At 42.6% G+C, this 13,454-nt stretch overlaps 1 protein-coding gene across 1 annotated transcript in view; it reads left to right on the forward strand.

Annotated features, from left to right (window-relative positions):
- LOC311622101 (uncharacterized protein) overlaps positions 1 to 13,454 on the forward strand; it is a 138,349-nt gene that overhangs the window by 57,674 nt on the left and 67,221 nt on the right. The gene's annotated exons all lie outside the window — the stretch shown is intronic.

Raw genomic sequence — 13,454 nt, forward strand, 5'->3', positions numbered from 1 at the left:
CTTGATTTATATTCTTAACTGGCAGTTTTTAAAGGTGCTATAACCATGTAGGAATTCAAATTTTGGACTAGTTAGCAGCCAAGAGATGAGTGGTCCTTCGCTTGAGACTCTACCATCTAGTTATGGAAAACAAATATTCATTTCTCTTTCTGGTTTTAACTTTTCTGTGCCAACATCCCCTGTTAAGGAAGTCCTGGAGAATATAACATCTTTAATCAGGTTTTAGAGATGTCAGCACCAACTTTGTCAATAACAACAACAACAAAAAGTATGGGCCTGGAACATTTTTATCTATGCCTCCTTCCCCACAAAATTTACTGGCCAAATTTGTGAAAGCAGTCAGTCCCATAAATGACCTATTGTACCTTTTTATTGGCTCAAGTCATGTATTTCCTTTGAGAATGATACTCCACACTCCCTTGCATTCTTTTTCATGGTTTATTACTATCTTCTTTCTCTAGCTCCTGACAAATATTCTTTGCTTAACCAAACTTTAGTCAGTCTCCTGAACCTCGCCCATCCGTGTACTTGGTCATGAAATCTAGTTTTAGAAAGAACCCTGCTAGGTCAGTTTAGCAAGCATCCTTCCTCCTCCATATCTGATCAGGTTCCTCACCCTCCACTGCCTTCCAGGTGATGTCTGTGGCAACAATCCCCCTCGCTTCTGACGTTTCCCCTTAGTAACTTGCCACACACTCATCCCACCACCCTGCTCCATGGCGATAAATTCCCACTTGTCCATGCTGCATTCTGAATTGAGCCCAATTCTACACTGAGGTACCTTTCCCTATGGCATTAGTCCTGAATATAATATTTTTAAAGCTTTACCTACTGTCCAGCTCTGGTTTTTCTTTGATAGTTAAACAATACAGTCATATATTTATTGCTCACTCCTAGGAAAATTGCTTTAATTAAAAACAGATACCTACAGACCTGGCCAGTGTGGCTTGGTTGGTTGGCATGTCATCCCATACACCAAAGGTTTTGGGTGTGATTCCCGGTTAGGGCACATACCCAGGTTTCAGGTTCGAACCCTGTCAGGGTGTGTGCAAGAGGCAACCGATCGATGTCTGTCTGTCTGTCTATCTCTCTCTGTGTCTCCCTCTCTCTAAATCAATTTTAAAAATCTTTAAAAACAAAACAAAAATAAATACCTATGGACAAGTTAGAAGAAATAAACTTTCAACCTTATGCTGAAAAGAGCATAAAAACATAAATATTTAAATTAATGCGCTACATACATACAAAGCATGTGCTAGGCATAGGACTACCATGATTCTTGCCTTTAAAGACCTCACAGCCTCTCTAGGCGGGGGGAAATGTAGATGTAGAATAACATATAATTGTACTTAGGAGAGAAAGGATGGTTAGATAGGTAGGTAGGGAGGGAAGGAAGGAACCCAGGGATTTGAGCCCAGTATGCAAAGCTCAGTAAGCACAGCCGAATGCACAAATGCATGCGTGAATAAGGGGATCTTGGGAAGGAGCACAGCCATTGATCTCAAAACTATGACAGTCCTGAGAAGCTGGCCTAAAGGGCGACATCTGACAGAGAGCAGTGGCCGGACTAGTGAGATGGGAAAGGTGAATGACAGGTCTTAGAACGCCAACTGCATTTCTCACTGGGAGGAAGCTTTTGTCCATGAGAAAAATTTCAGTAGAAAAAGATCAGAACTGGAATGGACATTAGAGAACATCTACTTCAATCCTGAGAGGTTACAAAGATGGACCCAAGCTCTAGATTCTGTGTCCAGAGGTGCCCTCCCACCCCACCCCCAGTCAGTGCTATCACAGCCAAGGCCTCAGGCCACCATGAGTAAGGAAAAGAAGAAACAGAGAGAAAAAGGAAGGGGTAAATAGGAAGAAAAGCAAGCGAGCAGGCAGGGTGGCCGGCCTGTGAACCCCGGCTTCAGCCTTGGCCCGCGTTTGGCTTATTCCTTAGCATCTTGCTGGAAGGGAAACTCTCTTGAGCCCAGTTCCCATCAGAGTAAAGGAGTGGCTTTTCACAGCCTGCTACACAGGAACAAGCCTGCCTTCAGTCGCTCGTGGGGAGGAAGGGCTTTTGTGGGATTTCAGCCGCGTTGTTGGTCCTTTCTTCCCCCACTTCACCAGGGCAATTGGTTGCAAGTTTCCAACCCAGCCCTTCAGACTCTTACGGGAAATTCCAAGAGACTAATTAGTCTAGCTGCGGAGTCTGTGGCAGCTCCGGTCTGAAGCTGTCCTTTGGATGCTAAAGGCACCCGCGGGGCGCCTGGGCCTCCCTCCTAGGCTTTCCCTGCAGGGACCCGGAGACCTGGGGGAGGGGCTTCCCCACAGGCAACAAGAAGGACCCTCGATGTGTTTGCCCCAGCCTCCTCCTACGCCAGGTGTCCTGAATTAAATATTCTTCCTATGGAAGAGGAGGTTTTAACCCATTGGTTCTTAAACAAATTTTAGGGTGTGTCACCATTAGTGTAGGGTTTGCTAAAATGCAGATTGCTGGGCCCACCCCCAGGTTCTGATTGGCAGGTTCAGGAGGAAGTCTGCATTTGCCTATCCAACCAGATCCCTGGTTGTGTGCACTGAAGCAGGAATTGGTTCTTGCTTTTGTTTTGTTTCTCCCTGAAAACAAGTTCTCTGCCTATACCTCCAAATTGCTAAGAATTCCTAAATCAGGAACCAGACCTCGTTTGTTTGTTTTCCTGCAAACAAGTTTTTCTCTGCCCTCTTATACCAGAAAACTGCCCTTTGCCCTTCTCCTTGGGAACGTATCCATTCCGTTGGTTAATTACCGCTCAATCTACTAATCACCACAGCAGTTTTCTTTCTGGCTTCACGAGACAATTCTCATTTTATTTCCTGCCTCTCTTATCTAGACCAGAATCTTATTTATAATCTCCAGGCCCAGATATGCGTGTAATAGAAACAATAGAACAATGCAGCCCAGAGAACAAAGACAGTGTTCTTTCCTAAGAAAAGGGAGCTGTAGTTGGAAGCTTATCCGAGCTTCCCATACGAAATGGAGCTGCTTGTACGTACGCGGAGTGATGGTACTTTTCCTGCTCGCATTCTAATAGGCTCTGCTCGTGAGGAAATGTTCTCCCCGGAGAGGGTTAGGAATTGGTGCCAGAATTAATTAAGGAATAAAGGTGAGTGAATCTTTTTCTCCATTGAATAGATTCTATGCCACGAGGCCTTGCTTGCTCTCTAGTCATACCAGACAAGATGTAGTGTGAGTTTCCCCCCTGGTGCCCTGAGCCTTCCTGCATAAAATGCCAGGGCAAGGCCTTTTCGCTGGTGGAAGGGGTGGGTAAATCCACAAACTCCACTCCTAATGACTTTTCACACATTGGAGTACTGAAGAGGCCAAGCAGCTCCCTGGGCAATATTCCCGAGCTCCTGAGAGGACACCATTAGAAGCCGTTTTTGGAGGTGGCCATCTGGAGCCCCCAGATGGATGGCCTGGGGTGGAGGCAGACAGGGACGGAGTCCACTCTGCATGTTACCGGACACCAAAAGCGACAGCTTATTTGCAGGTGGCGTGGAGCAACAGAGCAGATGCTAAACAGCGGTGAAATGTAGGCTGAACATGGATGAGAATATCTCCAAGAGAGAAATGACAGAGGGTTGTGGAGAATTGTGATGAATAGACATGAATATTTGGAGGGACCATTCAGCATGAGGGAAATGCTGCCAACTGAGAGTGAAAGTGACTTGTCGACTCTGTGCGACATGTTGAATAGACTTGTTAGGGTACTACCTAAACTCCACCATTCTGGGTACAACCCATTCTATGGGTTGGAATATTTCACCTAAACCTTGAGCATTCTCTAAGATTCCATGCTGTTCTGGACTGGCTCCCAGCCATGACATTTTGCGACAAATTGTACTGCCCCTCTTTTCCACAGTAAGGTATTTGAGGCTGGGCTTACACAAAAATGACCAAAATAAAATCACTAAATAAAATCACTAGTGAAAAGTATAACACTTCCCAACTCTGAAGTCAGTATTTACAGACTCCATCTTTTATTTGTGTCTTCATTTTTTTTTGCCCAGGAGTATCACCTCATACCTAACTCTGTTGTTTCTTTCTTACCATGTTCTTGTAGAAATCCAGACTTCAGCCTGGAAGGCAAGTCCAGGAGGGCAGGAACTCTGACTGCTTTGTTCACAACCATATACTCAATGCCTAGTGCCTGCCTGGCATAGTATGTGCTCAATAAACATTTGTTGAATGACTAAAGAAAGGGAGGAGGCGCTGGAAAAGAAAAAGTGGATCTGGCCTGCAGCTCCTTTCACTGGGGCCATCACTTTGGATGATGCACCTGAAAATCTAAAGGAATTGCTGAAATAAGTCACCTTCATACCTTTCCCACCTGTAAAATAGAGATGATTGTGCCTGTCTTGCAGTGGGTGTTGTACGGATTAAAGAAACACATGTAAGGTATTCAGCTCTGCATCTGATGCAAAGTAGGAGCTCAGTAAATTATAATTATTGCTATTGGTTTGTTTATTCACTATATTCAATCATCCTGCTGTTCTTTTAACTTTAGCCAAGGACATCCCTAGAAAACTAGGCCTAGGTTAATCCATATGGCTTGCAATTTCGTGTTTTTAAACTCAGCAATATACTTCATTGTTCATAGTTTTCTTTTCCCAATTGGAAAGATGCCCAAAAGCAAATAACCAGTCACATATAGATTAGACAGCAATTCCCAACCATTGCGAAAATACTCTGATAATGCATTTAGCATGCCATCGATTGAATGCTGGATTTTCCAAGCAGACTCTGGGCCTTCAGTATCAAGAAGATTATATTTGCCATCTACTCTCTCTGGCTGTACTGTAGTGAGGATTACTGAATTGATATGTACTAGTATTAAGTGCTTTGACCTGCAGGAAAGAAAAGGTGTCATAGAAACACAAAGAGTGGTAAATGCCAAAAAATTGCTTTGAGGCTTTACAAAGAAATCATAAGGAAATAGTAAATTATATTTTCCATCAATAATTCAGCTCCCTTATGGTTTTTCATGCAAGGATGAGCGCATATACAAATTTGAGAATGGTCCTAAAATTTATAAATTTGTTCCTATTTAAACTTTAAACATCTCAAAGCTAATTAGTGCTTAGATTTTGTTAAGTTCTAAGGAAAACACTTCATACATATGTTGGATCCCTCACAACACAAAGATTCATCAAATATTTTATGTGATTGCGTTTATGATCAAGGCAAAATGCCTTAATTAAATAATTAGCCTTGAGGAGAGAAATGAACACAGAAGTCCAACTATTGAATTTAACTCTTCCTCGCAATGACAACCAATCGTCATTCCGTCTGCAGTTGGATAGTATAGTTATACAGAGCATAGGAATTACACACGATCCTCTGAAATGCACAATGGCAGAAACAAAAACCTAGGGTAAAGTATGAACTTGAACATGACGTATCAGAATGATGATTAGACTAGGTGCAAAGAAACCTGGTTTTGATTCAGGCTGCCACTCACAGAGAACTGTGCGACTGAGAAGAAAGCACCGTCACCTTTCTGGGCCTCTGTTTCCTCCATTACAGATAAGGAAAGCTGGATTACATGATTTCCAAAGGCCCTTCCAGTGCTTACATTTTCCAAGCCTTTGTTGAAGAATTTCTCCCTTTCGGTTCTTATTTTGGAAGCCACTTGTCTGTCACATAGCATTGCTGCCAGCAGCTTACAAGGTAGGTCTGCCGGTGCAGGAGAGGCATCTGCCTGATCTAGTTTTATTTACTGCGGCAGCATTTCAGCACATCCTCTGTGCTTTCGGCAGGAAGCAGCCAGGCAGCAAAACTGCTCTCGCAGAAAACAAATCCAGCTGCAGGGCATCTTCGAAATGCTCCCTGTGTGTTTTTAGATTTAGCCTACTATTAAATTTTTAAAACGCAATTTAGAGCTACAGTGTACCATCTTCTGTTACAAAAATGAATCCACATTTCTGGGTTTGGGGTGCAGGGGAGGGTAGGAGGGAAGGAGAATGCTCAGAGAGAGAAGACATTTTAGAATGTGGAGCGTGATTTGCCTTCGATTCCTCCTGTCCAAGCACTCATCACCTGTGCCTCATTCAAGGGCTTGAGTCTCATTCTTCCCACAATTCAGCCGATTCCCAACTGCAGGTTACAAGAGAGGATTGGAGCTGGGCCAGCCTAACCTGCAAGCAGAAAGGGTGGCTTGGGTGAGAGGTGTGATCTGAAAAGCTGTGGGTTGGTATTGGCAGGAGGGTGGAAGTGGTGGACAGAAAGGATATCTGAGCAGGAGGGGCAGAGTACAAAGCCACGGAGGAAGGGAGAACCTGGTGTTTGGCTCATGCAATTAGTTTTCAGTGGCTTTGTGTTTAATGGAAGGAAAGCAAGAGATAAGATGGAGAAGTAGGTATCAAACTCGCATGAGGCCCACAACGAATATTTTTGTGACCCAGCCAATATAACGGTATGTAAGAAACGATTTAATAAAAATTTTGTAACAATTTTTACAATATCCTGTTATACATGCTTATAATAACGAACTACAAAGTTCAGTAATGACTGTTTACTATAATCCGGTTGCATTCATTTCCCTTAACCGCCTTACGCTCAGACACATTTCTCACCACTAATACACATTTCTCACTACTAATACTATATTTTAGCAGCCATTTGCCACGTCATTAGTCTTGGACTGACTTGCTTGGCGTGCACAAGAGGAAATATTTCACTTTCGGAGAACAAGAAAAATAGGTTTATTTGCATTAAGTTATTAATTTGTGCAGTTATTCAGTGTTTGGTAAGTTAATATTCAAGGGAAATATTAATTTTTATTAAAATGTTCTATTATTTTATATTAACAATTACTCATTTTAGCCCTTTGTGTTCAGCATGTCTCTATCAAAAGCTACGTTTCTATGAAAATTGAAGCTTTTTTTTTTTTTTTTTTTTTTTTTTGCGGCCCACATAAACTTAAACCTTGTTTATTTGGCCATGTTAGCCTTTGAGTTTGACATGCTTGCTGCAGAGTCTGGTTAGACTTGTCATGCTGTCCAGACCCCTGTTCCAGGACTGAAGGACTCACTCTATAGCTGCTACTCACCCAAGGTCACTCCTCTTCTCCAGGGGTTATCCACACCCATTGACTTGTCCATGGTAGAACATTGGGCAGGTATCAGAGCTCCCAAGAGCATTTCCTGCATGCTAATCTGCAACTCAGATTTTGCTTCTCAGATCTGCAACACTATGCTGGAAAGTACACCAGCATAGTACTTTGATGGTACACCATTGGCAATTGTGAGACATTGAGAAGTTGTCAACGAAGTTAACCCTGATTAGATTTGCAATTTTTTAAAACATATTTTTATTGATTTCAGAGAGGAAGAGAGAGGGAAAGAGAAATAGAAACATCAGTGATGAGAGAGAATCATTGATCAGCTGCCTCCTGCATGACCCCTATTTGGGATCGAGCCTGCAACCTGGACATGTACCCTCAACTGGGATTGAACCTGGGACCTTCAGTCCATAGGCGGATGCTCTATCCACTGAGGCAAACCAGCTAGGGCTAGATTTGTAATTTTAAAAGATTGTCCTTTGGCAGTATTTAGAGGGTGTATTGAAGTGGGCAAATCCAGAGGAATAGTGTCACATTGGAAATGACCTTGATGCAATGTAGCTTCCAAACCAGGAGAGCTATTCCAGGAGCAGGGCTCTCCCTCAGAGCAGACGAGCTCACAGTGCAAATTAAAATTAAAATGTTCAATCACCAGTCCAAAATACGTGGTGAGAACAAGGGGAAGGGATCGGGTGCAAGCAGGTGAAAGGACCATGCTAGCTGAGTGGTGTTCATATGTCCTCCTGACCCCATCTCCACCCACATCAGCCATTCCTTCCGATGGTGTGGTTATGATGATCTAATTTGACACTTGAGCAAGGGGCAACAGAAGGAAGGTATCTGAGACCAAAAATACACTTCTCTATCGAAGGGGCACAGGGTAAGTACACCTGGCCACAGCTGTAGTCTCCCAAATAACCCACTGTCCAGCGACAAGGTTTGTCTGCAATTGGCAGAGTACCTGTGGGGCCAGAAAGGAATCATAAGCATATTGGGTGTCACCGTGGGGTGACTGATTAGTGGAGACATATCGCCGTCAGCCAGTGAAAGCAATCGTCCCTCTCTACCTGTAAGCAACTCTTGTTGGCTATATCATATTTTCTATTCCTTCTCTGTATCCTCTGCATGTCTCCCAGATTGATAACTTACTATTTGTAACACATCTTGTGAATTCTACCTGTCTCACATATGCTGCTTGTTTAATCATTTCCTGTACTTAATACATGCTGTGAGTTTTGCTTATACATATCTCACAAGCTCTTCCTTTACTTCCTACCAGTGCTTCATACTTCCTAAGAATTACATCCATCCTTTTTGTATTGTCTTTTATAGCAGAATTGAATGTTCCCAAATACTAAAGCAAAAGCACATAACAAATAGAAACCATTTTGGAGGGTATTTTTGTGTAGTTTTGTTGTTGTTGTTGTTTTTAAGTGAAGGCTATAAGGAATGCGGTTTTGAATTAGGGAGGAGGCTGTAGAGATTCAAGAATGATGCCATGAGGTGAACGGAGCAGAAATGATTGATTACATGTAGTAGGTGAATATGATGGGCAATGTTGGTCGGCAGATCCAACATCCATTTTAGCCCCCTTCTCCCTCCCAGTGTAGAGGCTAGAAAATTTATATAAATACTCATTAGCAGCCTCTCTTGTTCCAGGGGGTTGGGGAGAGGATGGCCAAGGCCACAGTTCTAGCTATGCACCCAGTGATTTAAATATGAAAGTGCTTGGGGTAATTCTATGGCCAGTGTGGCTCAGTTAATTGTGCATTGTCCTGTGCACCAGTTTGATTCCTGGTCAGGGTACATACCCAGATTGCGGGTTCGATCCCTGGAGTGTGTATGGGAGGTAACCGATTGATGTTTCTCTTTCTCTCTTCCCCCTCTCCCTTCCTCTCTCTAAAATCAATTTTAAAAAATACTTAAAATAATAATAAAAAGAACAGATAAAGCCAGAGACATCCCTCCATCTTCTTCCTGCCTTAAACAAGGAAGTGACACTTAGAGCTGTGACAACCATTGTCACCTACCATCATGGGAGAAGCCACTATGCTAAGAATGGCAGAGTGGAAACTTCGGAAGAGCCTCAGGCTTGATGATGTGTTTGAGCTGCTGCTTCAGTTCTGGATTGCCAGCCTCCAGACCTATTATGGGAGAGAAATGAATCCTGTTGTGAAACCACCTGGAACTGGAATTTCTGCTGCTTACAGCCCAATTCATCCTAAATTCTCATCAAAAAGACAAGAGGAAGCCCGATAACATAATCCAACAGCCATCCCTTGAGGCAAAGGTCACTGTGAAATACGGCCTTTATTTTAGGTGACCATGTGCCCAACTAAAAATTGAAAAATCTCTTCCTAATATAAGAGGACAGCTGGCGGTATTTTCCATAGGAGGATCCAAGCTGCTGGTGCTCAGCAGTACAGATTCACGTTTCTTGTCCTCCCGGGCTCCCTAGCATCTCACAATTACAAACAAACTCAGACTGGTTAGACTAGAATCTTGAGATGGCAAATGTGGGGTGCTGGCACGGCCATGGCAAACTCAGCCCCAGGGCCCCTATGTGCCTAGCCAGCTCAGCCAGGATCAGTGACCCTGAGTGGGGGCAATCAAGGATTAGGAAAGACAGACAAGAGAAGGAAAGCTGGGACTCAGTGGGACACCGCTTCCCTGATAGGGACTCAGCAGTGCCAATGCCCACAAGCCTTGTCTTTATTTTATAGCCAGTTGCCCCAAGGCAAAGTACAATAAGTCACGTGGTCAAGATGTTTACAACGTTCTCATGAGTTTTGACCCTACTCCATTACATGCACCTGATCAAGCTTTGTTTACTAGCAGCCTGTATCACTTAGGCACGTGGGGCCACGTGTTCGGACCCCAGGTTCAAACTTAACAACTATAGCTGTTGGCTATAATTGTGCTGGGAGGCTCTGCCCTTCAAGCTGGGACTTGCATGAGGCCATGAGAGGACTGTGCCCTCTCATTAGTCCAAGGCTTGAACCTGTCCAAACACTGTAGCCGCACCCCACAGGTAGATCCCAGCCTCCACATTCTTAAGAGCTTCGTGGTTTATTCTAATGAGCAGCCAGGGTTGAGAAGCTTGCTTTTAATGAATATATCTATTTTAGGAAAACCTCTATTTTTATCCACTTCCTCCTTCTAAGATTTACATATTTTGAATTCAGTTATCTGGATCTGTGAACCAAGGTGGGGAATACCAGACATTAGATACTTAGAGACTTCTGTTTCCCCTACCCTATAGACTAATTGTGATGCAATAGATCTTGAATGCAAACTACAGACCCATGCTTTCTAGAGCATCAAGAGAGAGCCTGTTGAGTGACATATAGCCATTCTGCTTCATTTTTCTGTCAAGTGTCACCAGTACTCCTGCCTACATAGCAAGGAGACATAATCCTACTGCTCTCCTATCTGCAAATTTTTCTGCAGCCTAGAATCCTCTTTTTAACCTGAGCTTTTTTTTTTTTTTTTTCTTCCAGAGTAGAAAATGTTTCTACTCTTGCTTTTTATCAGAGGCCTTTTCTGCTGTCTCAGTTCAGCCTTATCTTTGTAGGGGTTATAATATATCTGGCCACAAAACTTGGCTATCTAAAATCCTGTATTTCCCATAACTGACTCCAATTTCTATTTTGAGTCCCTATTCTACCTGCTGGCAGAACTGGAAGCAAGTCAATTCCAGGTGAATGCAGTCCATTCAGGGTTTTTCTCCCTCCCCATTTGCCCCTGAGAGTTTGGAGGGGACTATTGGAACATCTGGACATGGAGAGGGCTCATATGGTCCTTGGTTGTCATCTGTCCATGCTGGCATCCTCTGCCATGCCTTGCTCCTAGAAGTCACCAATTGTCAGCATCTCTCCCCGCTGGCACCCACGGAGGCAGCTGAGTTCCCATCTGGCCTTTGATATAAGGACAGTGCTGACATCTGCTCTTGGGCCCTCTCTTCCCAATGCAAAGCATCCCCTAATCTGCCAGGACTCCTTGAGAGAGTCCTGAGCCTGTCTCACACAAGTGTGGATGCATTGCTGGACACTCCAGGCTGTGGGAGACTCAGGACCACTTACCTGCAATGCTGAGATTTCTTATTCCACCAGCCCTACTCCCCGCCCCCCTCCCCCCCCCCACACACACACACACTCACACTCCCTATCCCCTCACACACAAGAGCAAAGGGGGAGACAGTCTCAGACCTTGATCACTTTCCTGGGATTCCCTGGGAAGACAAAGCAGACCCTCTCAGCCCACAAGCCCCACATTCCCATCAACCCAGAAAGAGGCCAACTCAGGGCCACCCCTTAGAGACACACAGCAGCCTTTCCCCTCTTCTCCCTTATTCCCCATTCACAGAATCTTCACCGATCAGAGCATACAGGAAAAAATGCCGGCTCACTGGGTGGGTACAGAGCAGGGGCAAACAATAAGCTTTTAACATATAATCAATAACTTTAATTAAATTTTAATGCACAAAATGTATTTAAAATACATTAACATGTCAAAAATATTACTCTATTTTTTTCCAAATGGAAACTTTTTTATTTCAAGAAAAACGATCTTAAATAAAATAATACATGCAATTAACAATACCTCACAAAAAATATTTTAAATATAATATTACATTTGGTAAACACCAATTATTCAAGAAAAATGATCTTATATGATAATATTTTATGCAATAAACATTAATATTTCGAGGAAAAAAGGATTTTAAGTATAATAATAGTTCCAAAACTACTAATATAGTATGATATCACAAACATTATAGGAAATATTAAAAATATTATTCTATCACATCTCCTTGTCAGAACCTCAGAAATCTGCCTTCAATTCCCTCATTATCATCAAGAAAAAAAACATTAAAAATTGGACACAATTTGTTACTATAATAGCCAATATTTATTAAGGCTTTTTATATACCAACCACAGTTTTAAGTTCCTTACATTTATTACCTTGTTTAACCCTGGTGCGGTAGGCACCATTGATTACCCCATTTTATAAATGAGGAAATTGAGAGTTGTTGCTTGCACAGGTTCTGAATCTCTGTACTATCTTTTATGGACCCTGTGAATTACAGACCTGACCAGGTTTTTCTCTTGGTCATGGCTACTAGAAAGCTTAGCAATACAAAGTGTATACGTGTATCAGTATAAGTTTTGGAGTGTCCTTATTCCTGGCTGTTATATATCCCTACATTTGTATTCTTTATTATTTTTTTATTCCCTAATTAAATTCCCTTCCCATATTTTATATATCAGGTAAGTTGCCACATAGCCTGTCAGAAGAAGGCATTACATGCACCTCCTCAGATTCTCACGGCCTCATCTGTCTCCCAAAGCTGCTTGCTCTGCCTTGATCACCACTATGACATGGGCCCTGTACAGACTCCCCTGAGGCCTACCCCTCATGTCTCTCCTTCCTCCCAACATTTCTAAACGCAAATGAAGTGCCAGAGGGACCAAGAGATACAAGCAGGAATAGCAGTGCGTTGACTCTCTCTACGGTGCCTTTAACCAATGGACCATAGGAGATGGCAGGAAGACAGCCGATAAATATGCTCTCTGTGCCTTTGTTCAATGGGTCATTTCAAGGCACAGATTTTCTGAACAGATTCTCCAGAAAGTCACCAATTGGAGTATCAATGTGCTCAGTCAATCCCCGGTACATCTTCAAATCTTGTGAAGTAACAAGCTTGGTATTTGCTGAAATACTGTCCGTCAGTGGGTGGTTGTGAGGGTAACTTCCAGGAAAAGGTGGGTCACTTCAGCTGAAGGCAATTCTCCAGAGAAGAGGGCAGCTCTTAGAAGGGTGAGCCATTAGCAGCCAACACAGTGTCTGGGGAAATGGTGCTCTGACCAATCAAATATTCACCACAGGAGATAAAAAAAAACAAGTGTATTACTTGGAAATAGATAGAAATTTTAAATATCAAGGGTCAGGTAGGCATTTGAAAAATCTATAACTCAGAGAAGGGGGTCTGAACTGGATATATATATATATATATATATATATATATATATATATATATGGTAGTGGTCAGTATTTAGATGGTATTTTTTAAATCATGTGATATTTCTACTGATATGCTAGAAAAAGCTCTAGCATAGTGAAGTAAAAAAGAAGCTGCAGAATAGTGTTTATAATACAGTTTTTTGCACACAAAAAAGAGGAAAACAAAGAACACACACATACCACAGGAAACATTTGCATTTACAAAAGAAACACTGGAAGAATACACAAGGAACTAATAAAAGTGCTCATCTGAAAGGTAATGGGGTAGAGGTGGGTATGGAGAGGGATAGGCATGAGACTTCTTAAAGTATTTTTATATCATTTCCATTTTCTAAGTTACT

The sequence above is a fragment of the Pipistrellus hanaki genome (assembly GCF_964339955.1).
Source record: "Pipistrellus hanaki genome assembly, chromosome: 4".
NCBI classification, from domain to species: Eukaryota; Metazoa; Chordata; class Mammalia; order Chiroptera; family Vespertilionidae; genus Pipistrellus; species Pipistrellus hanaki.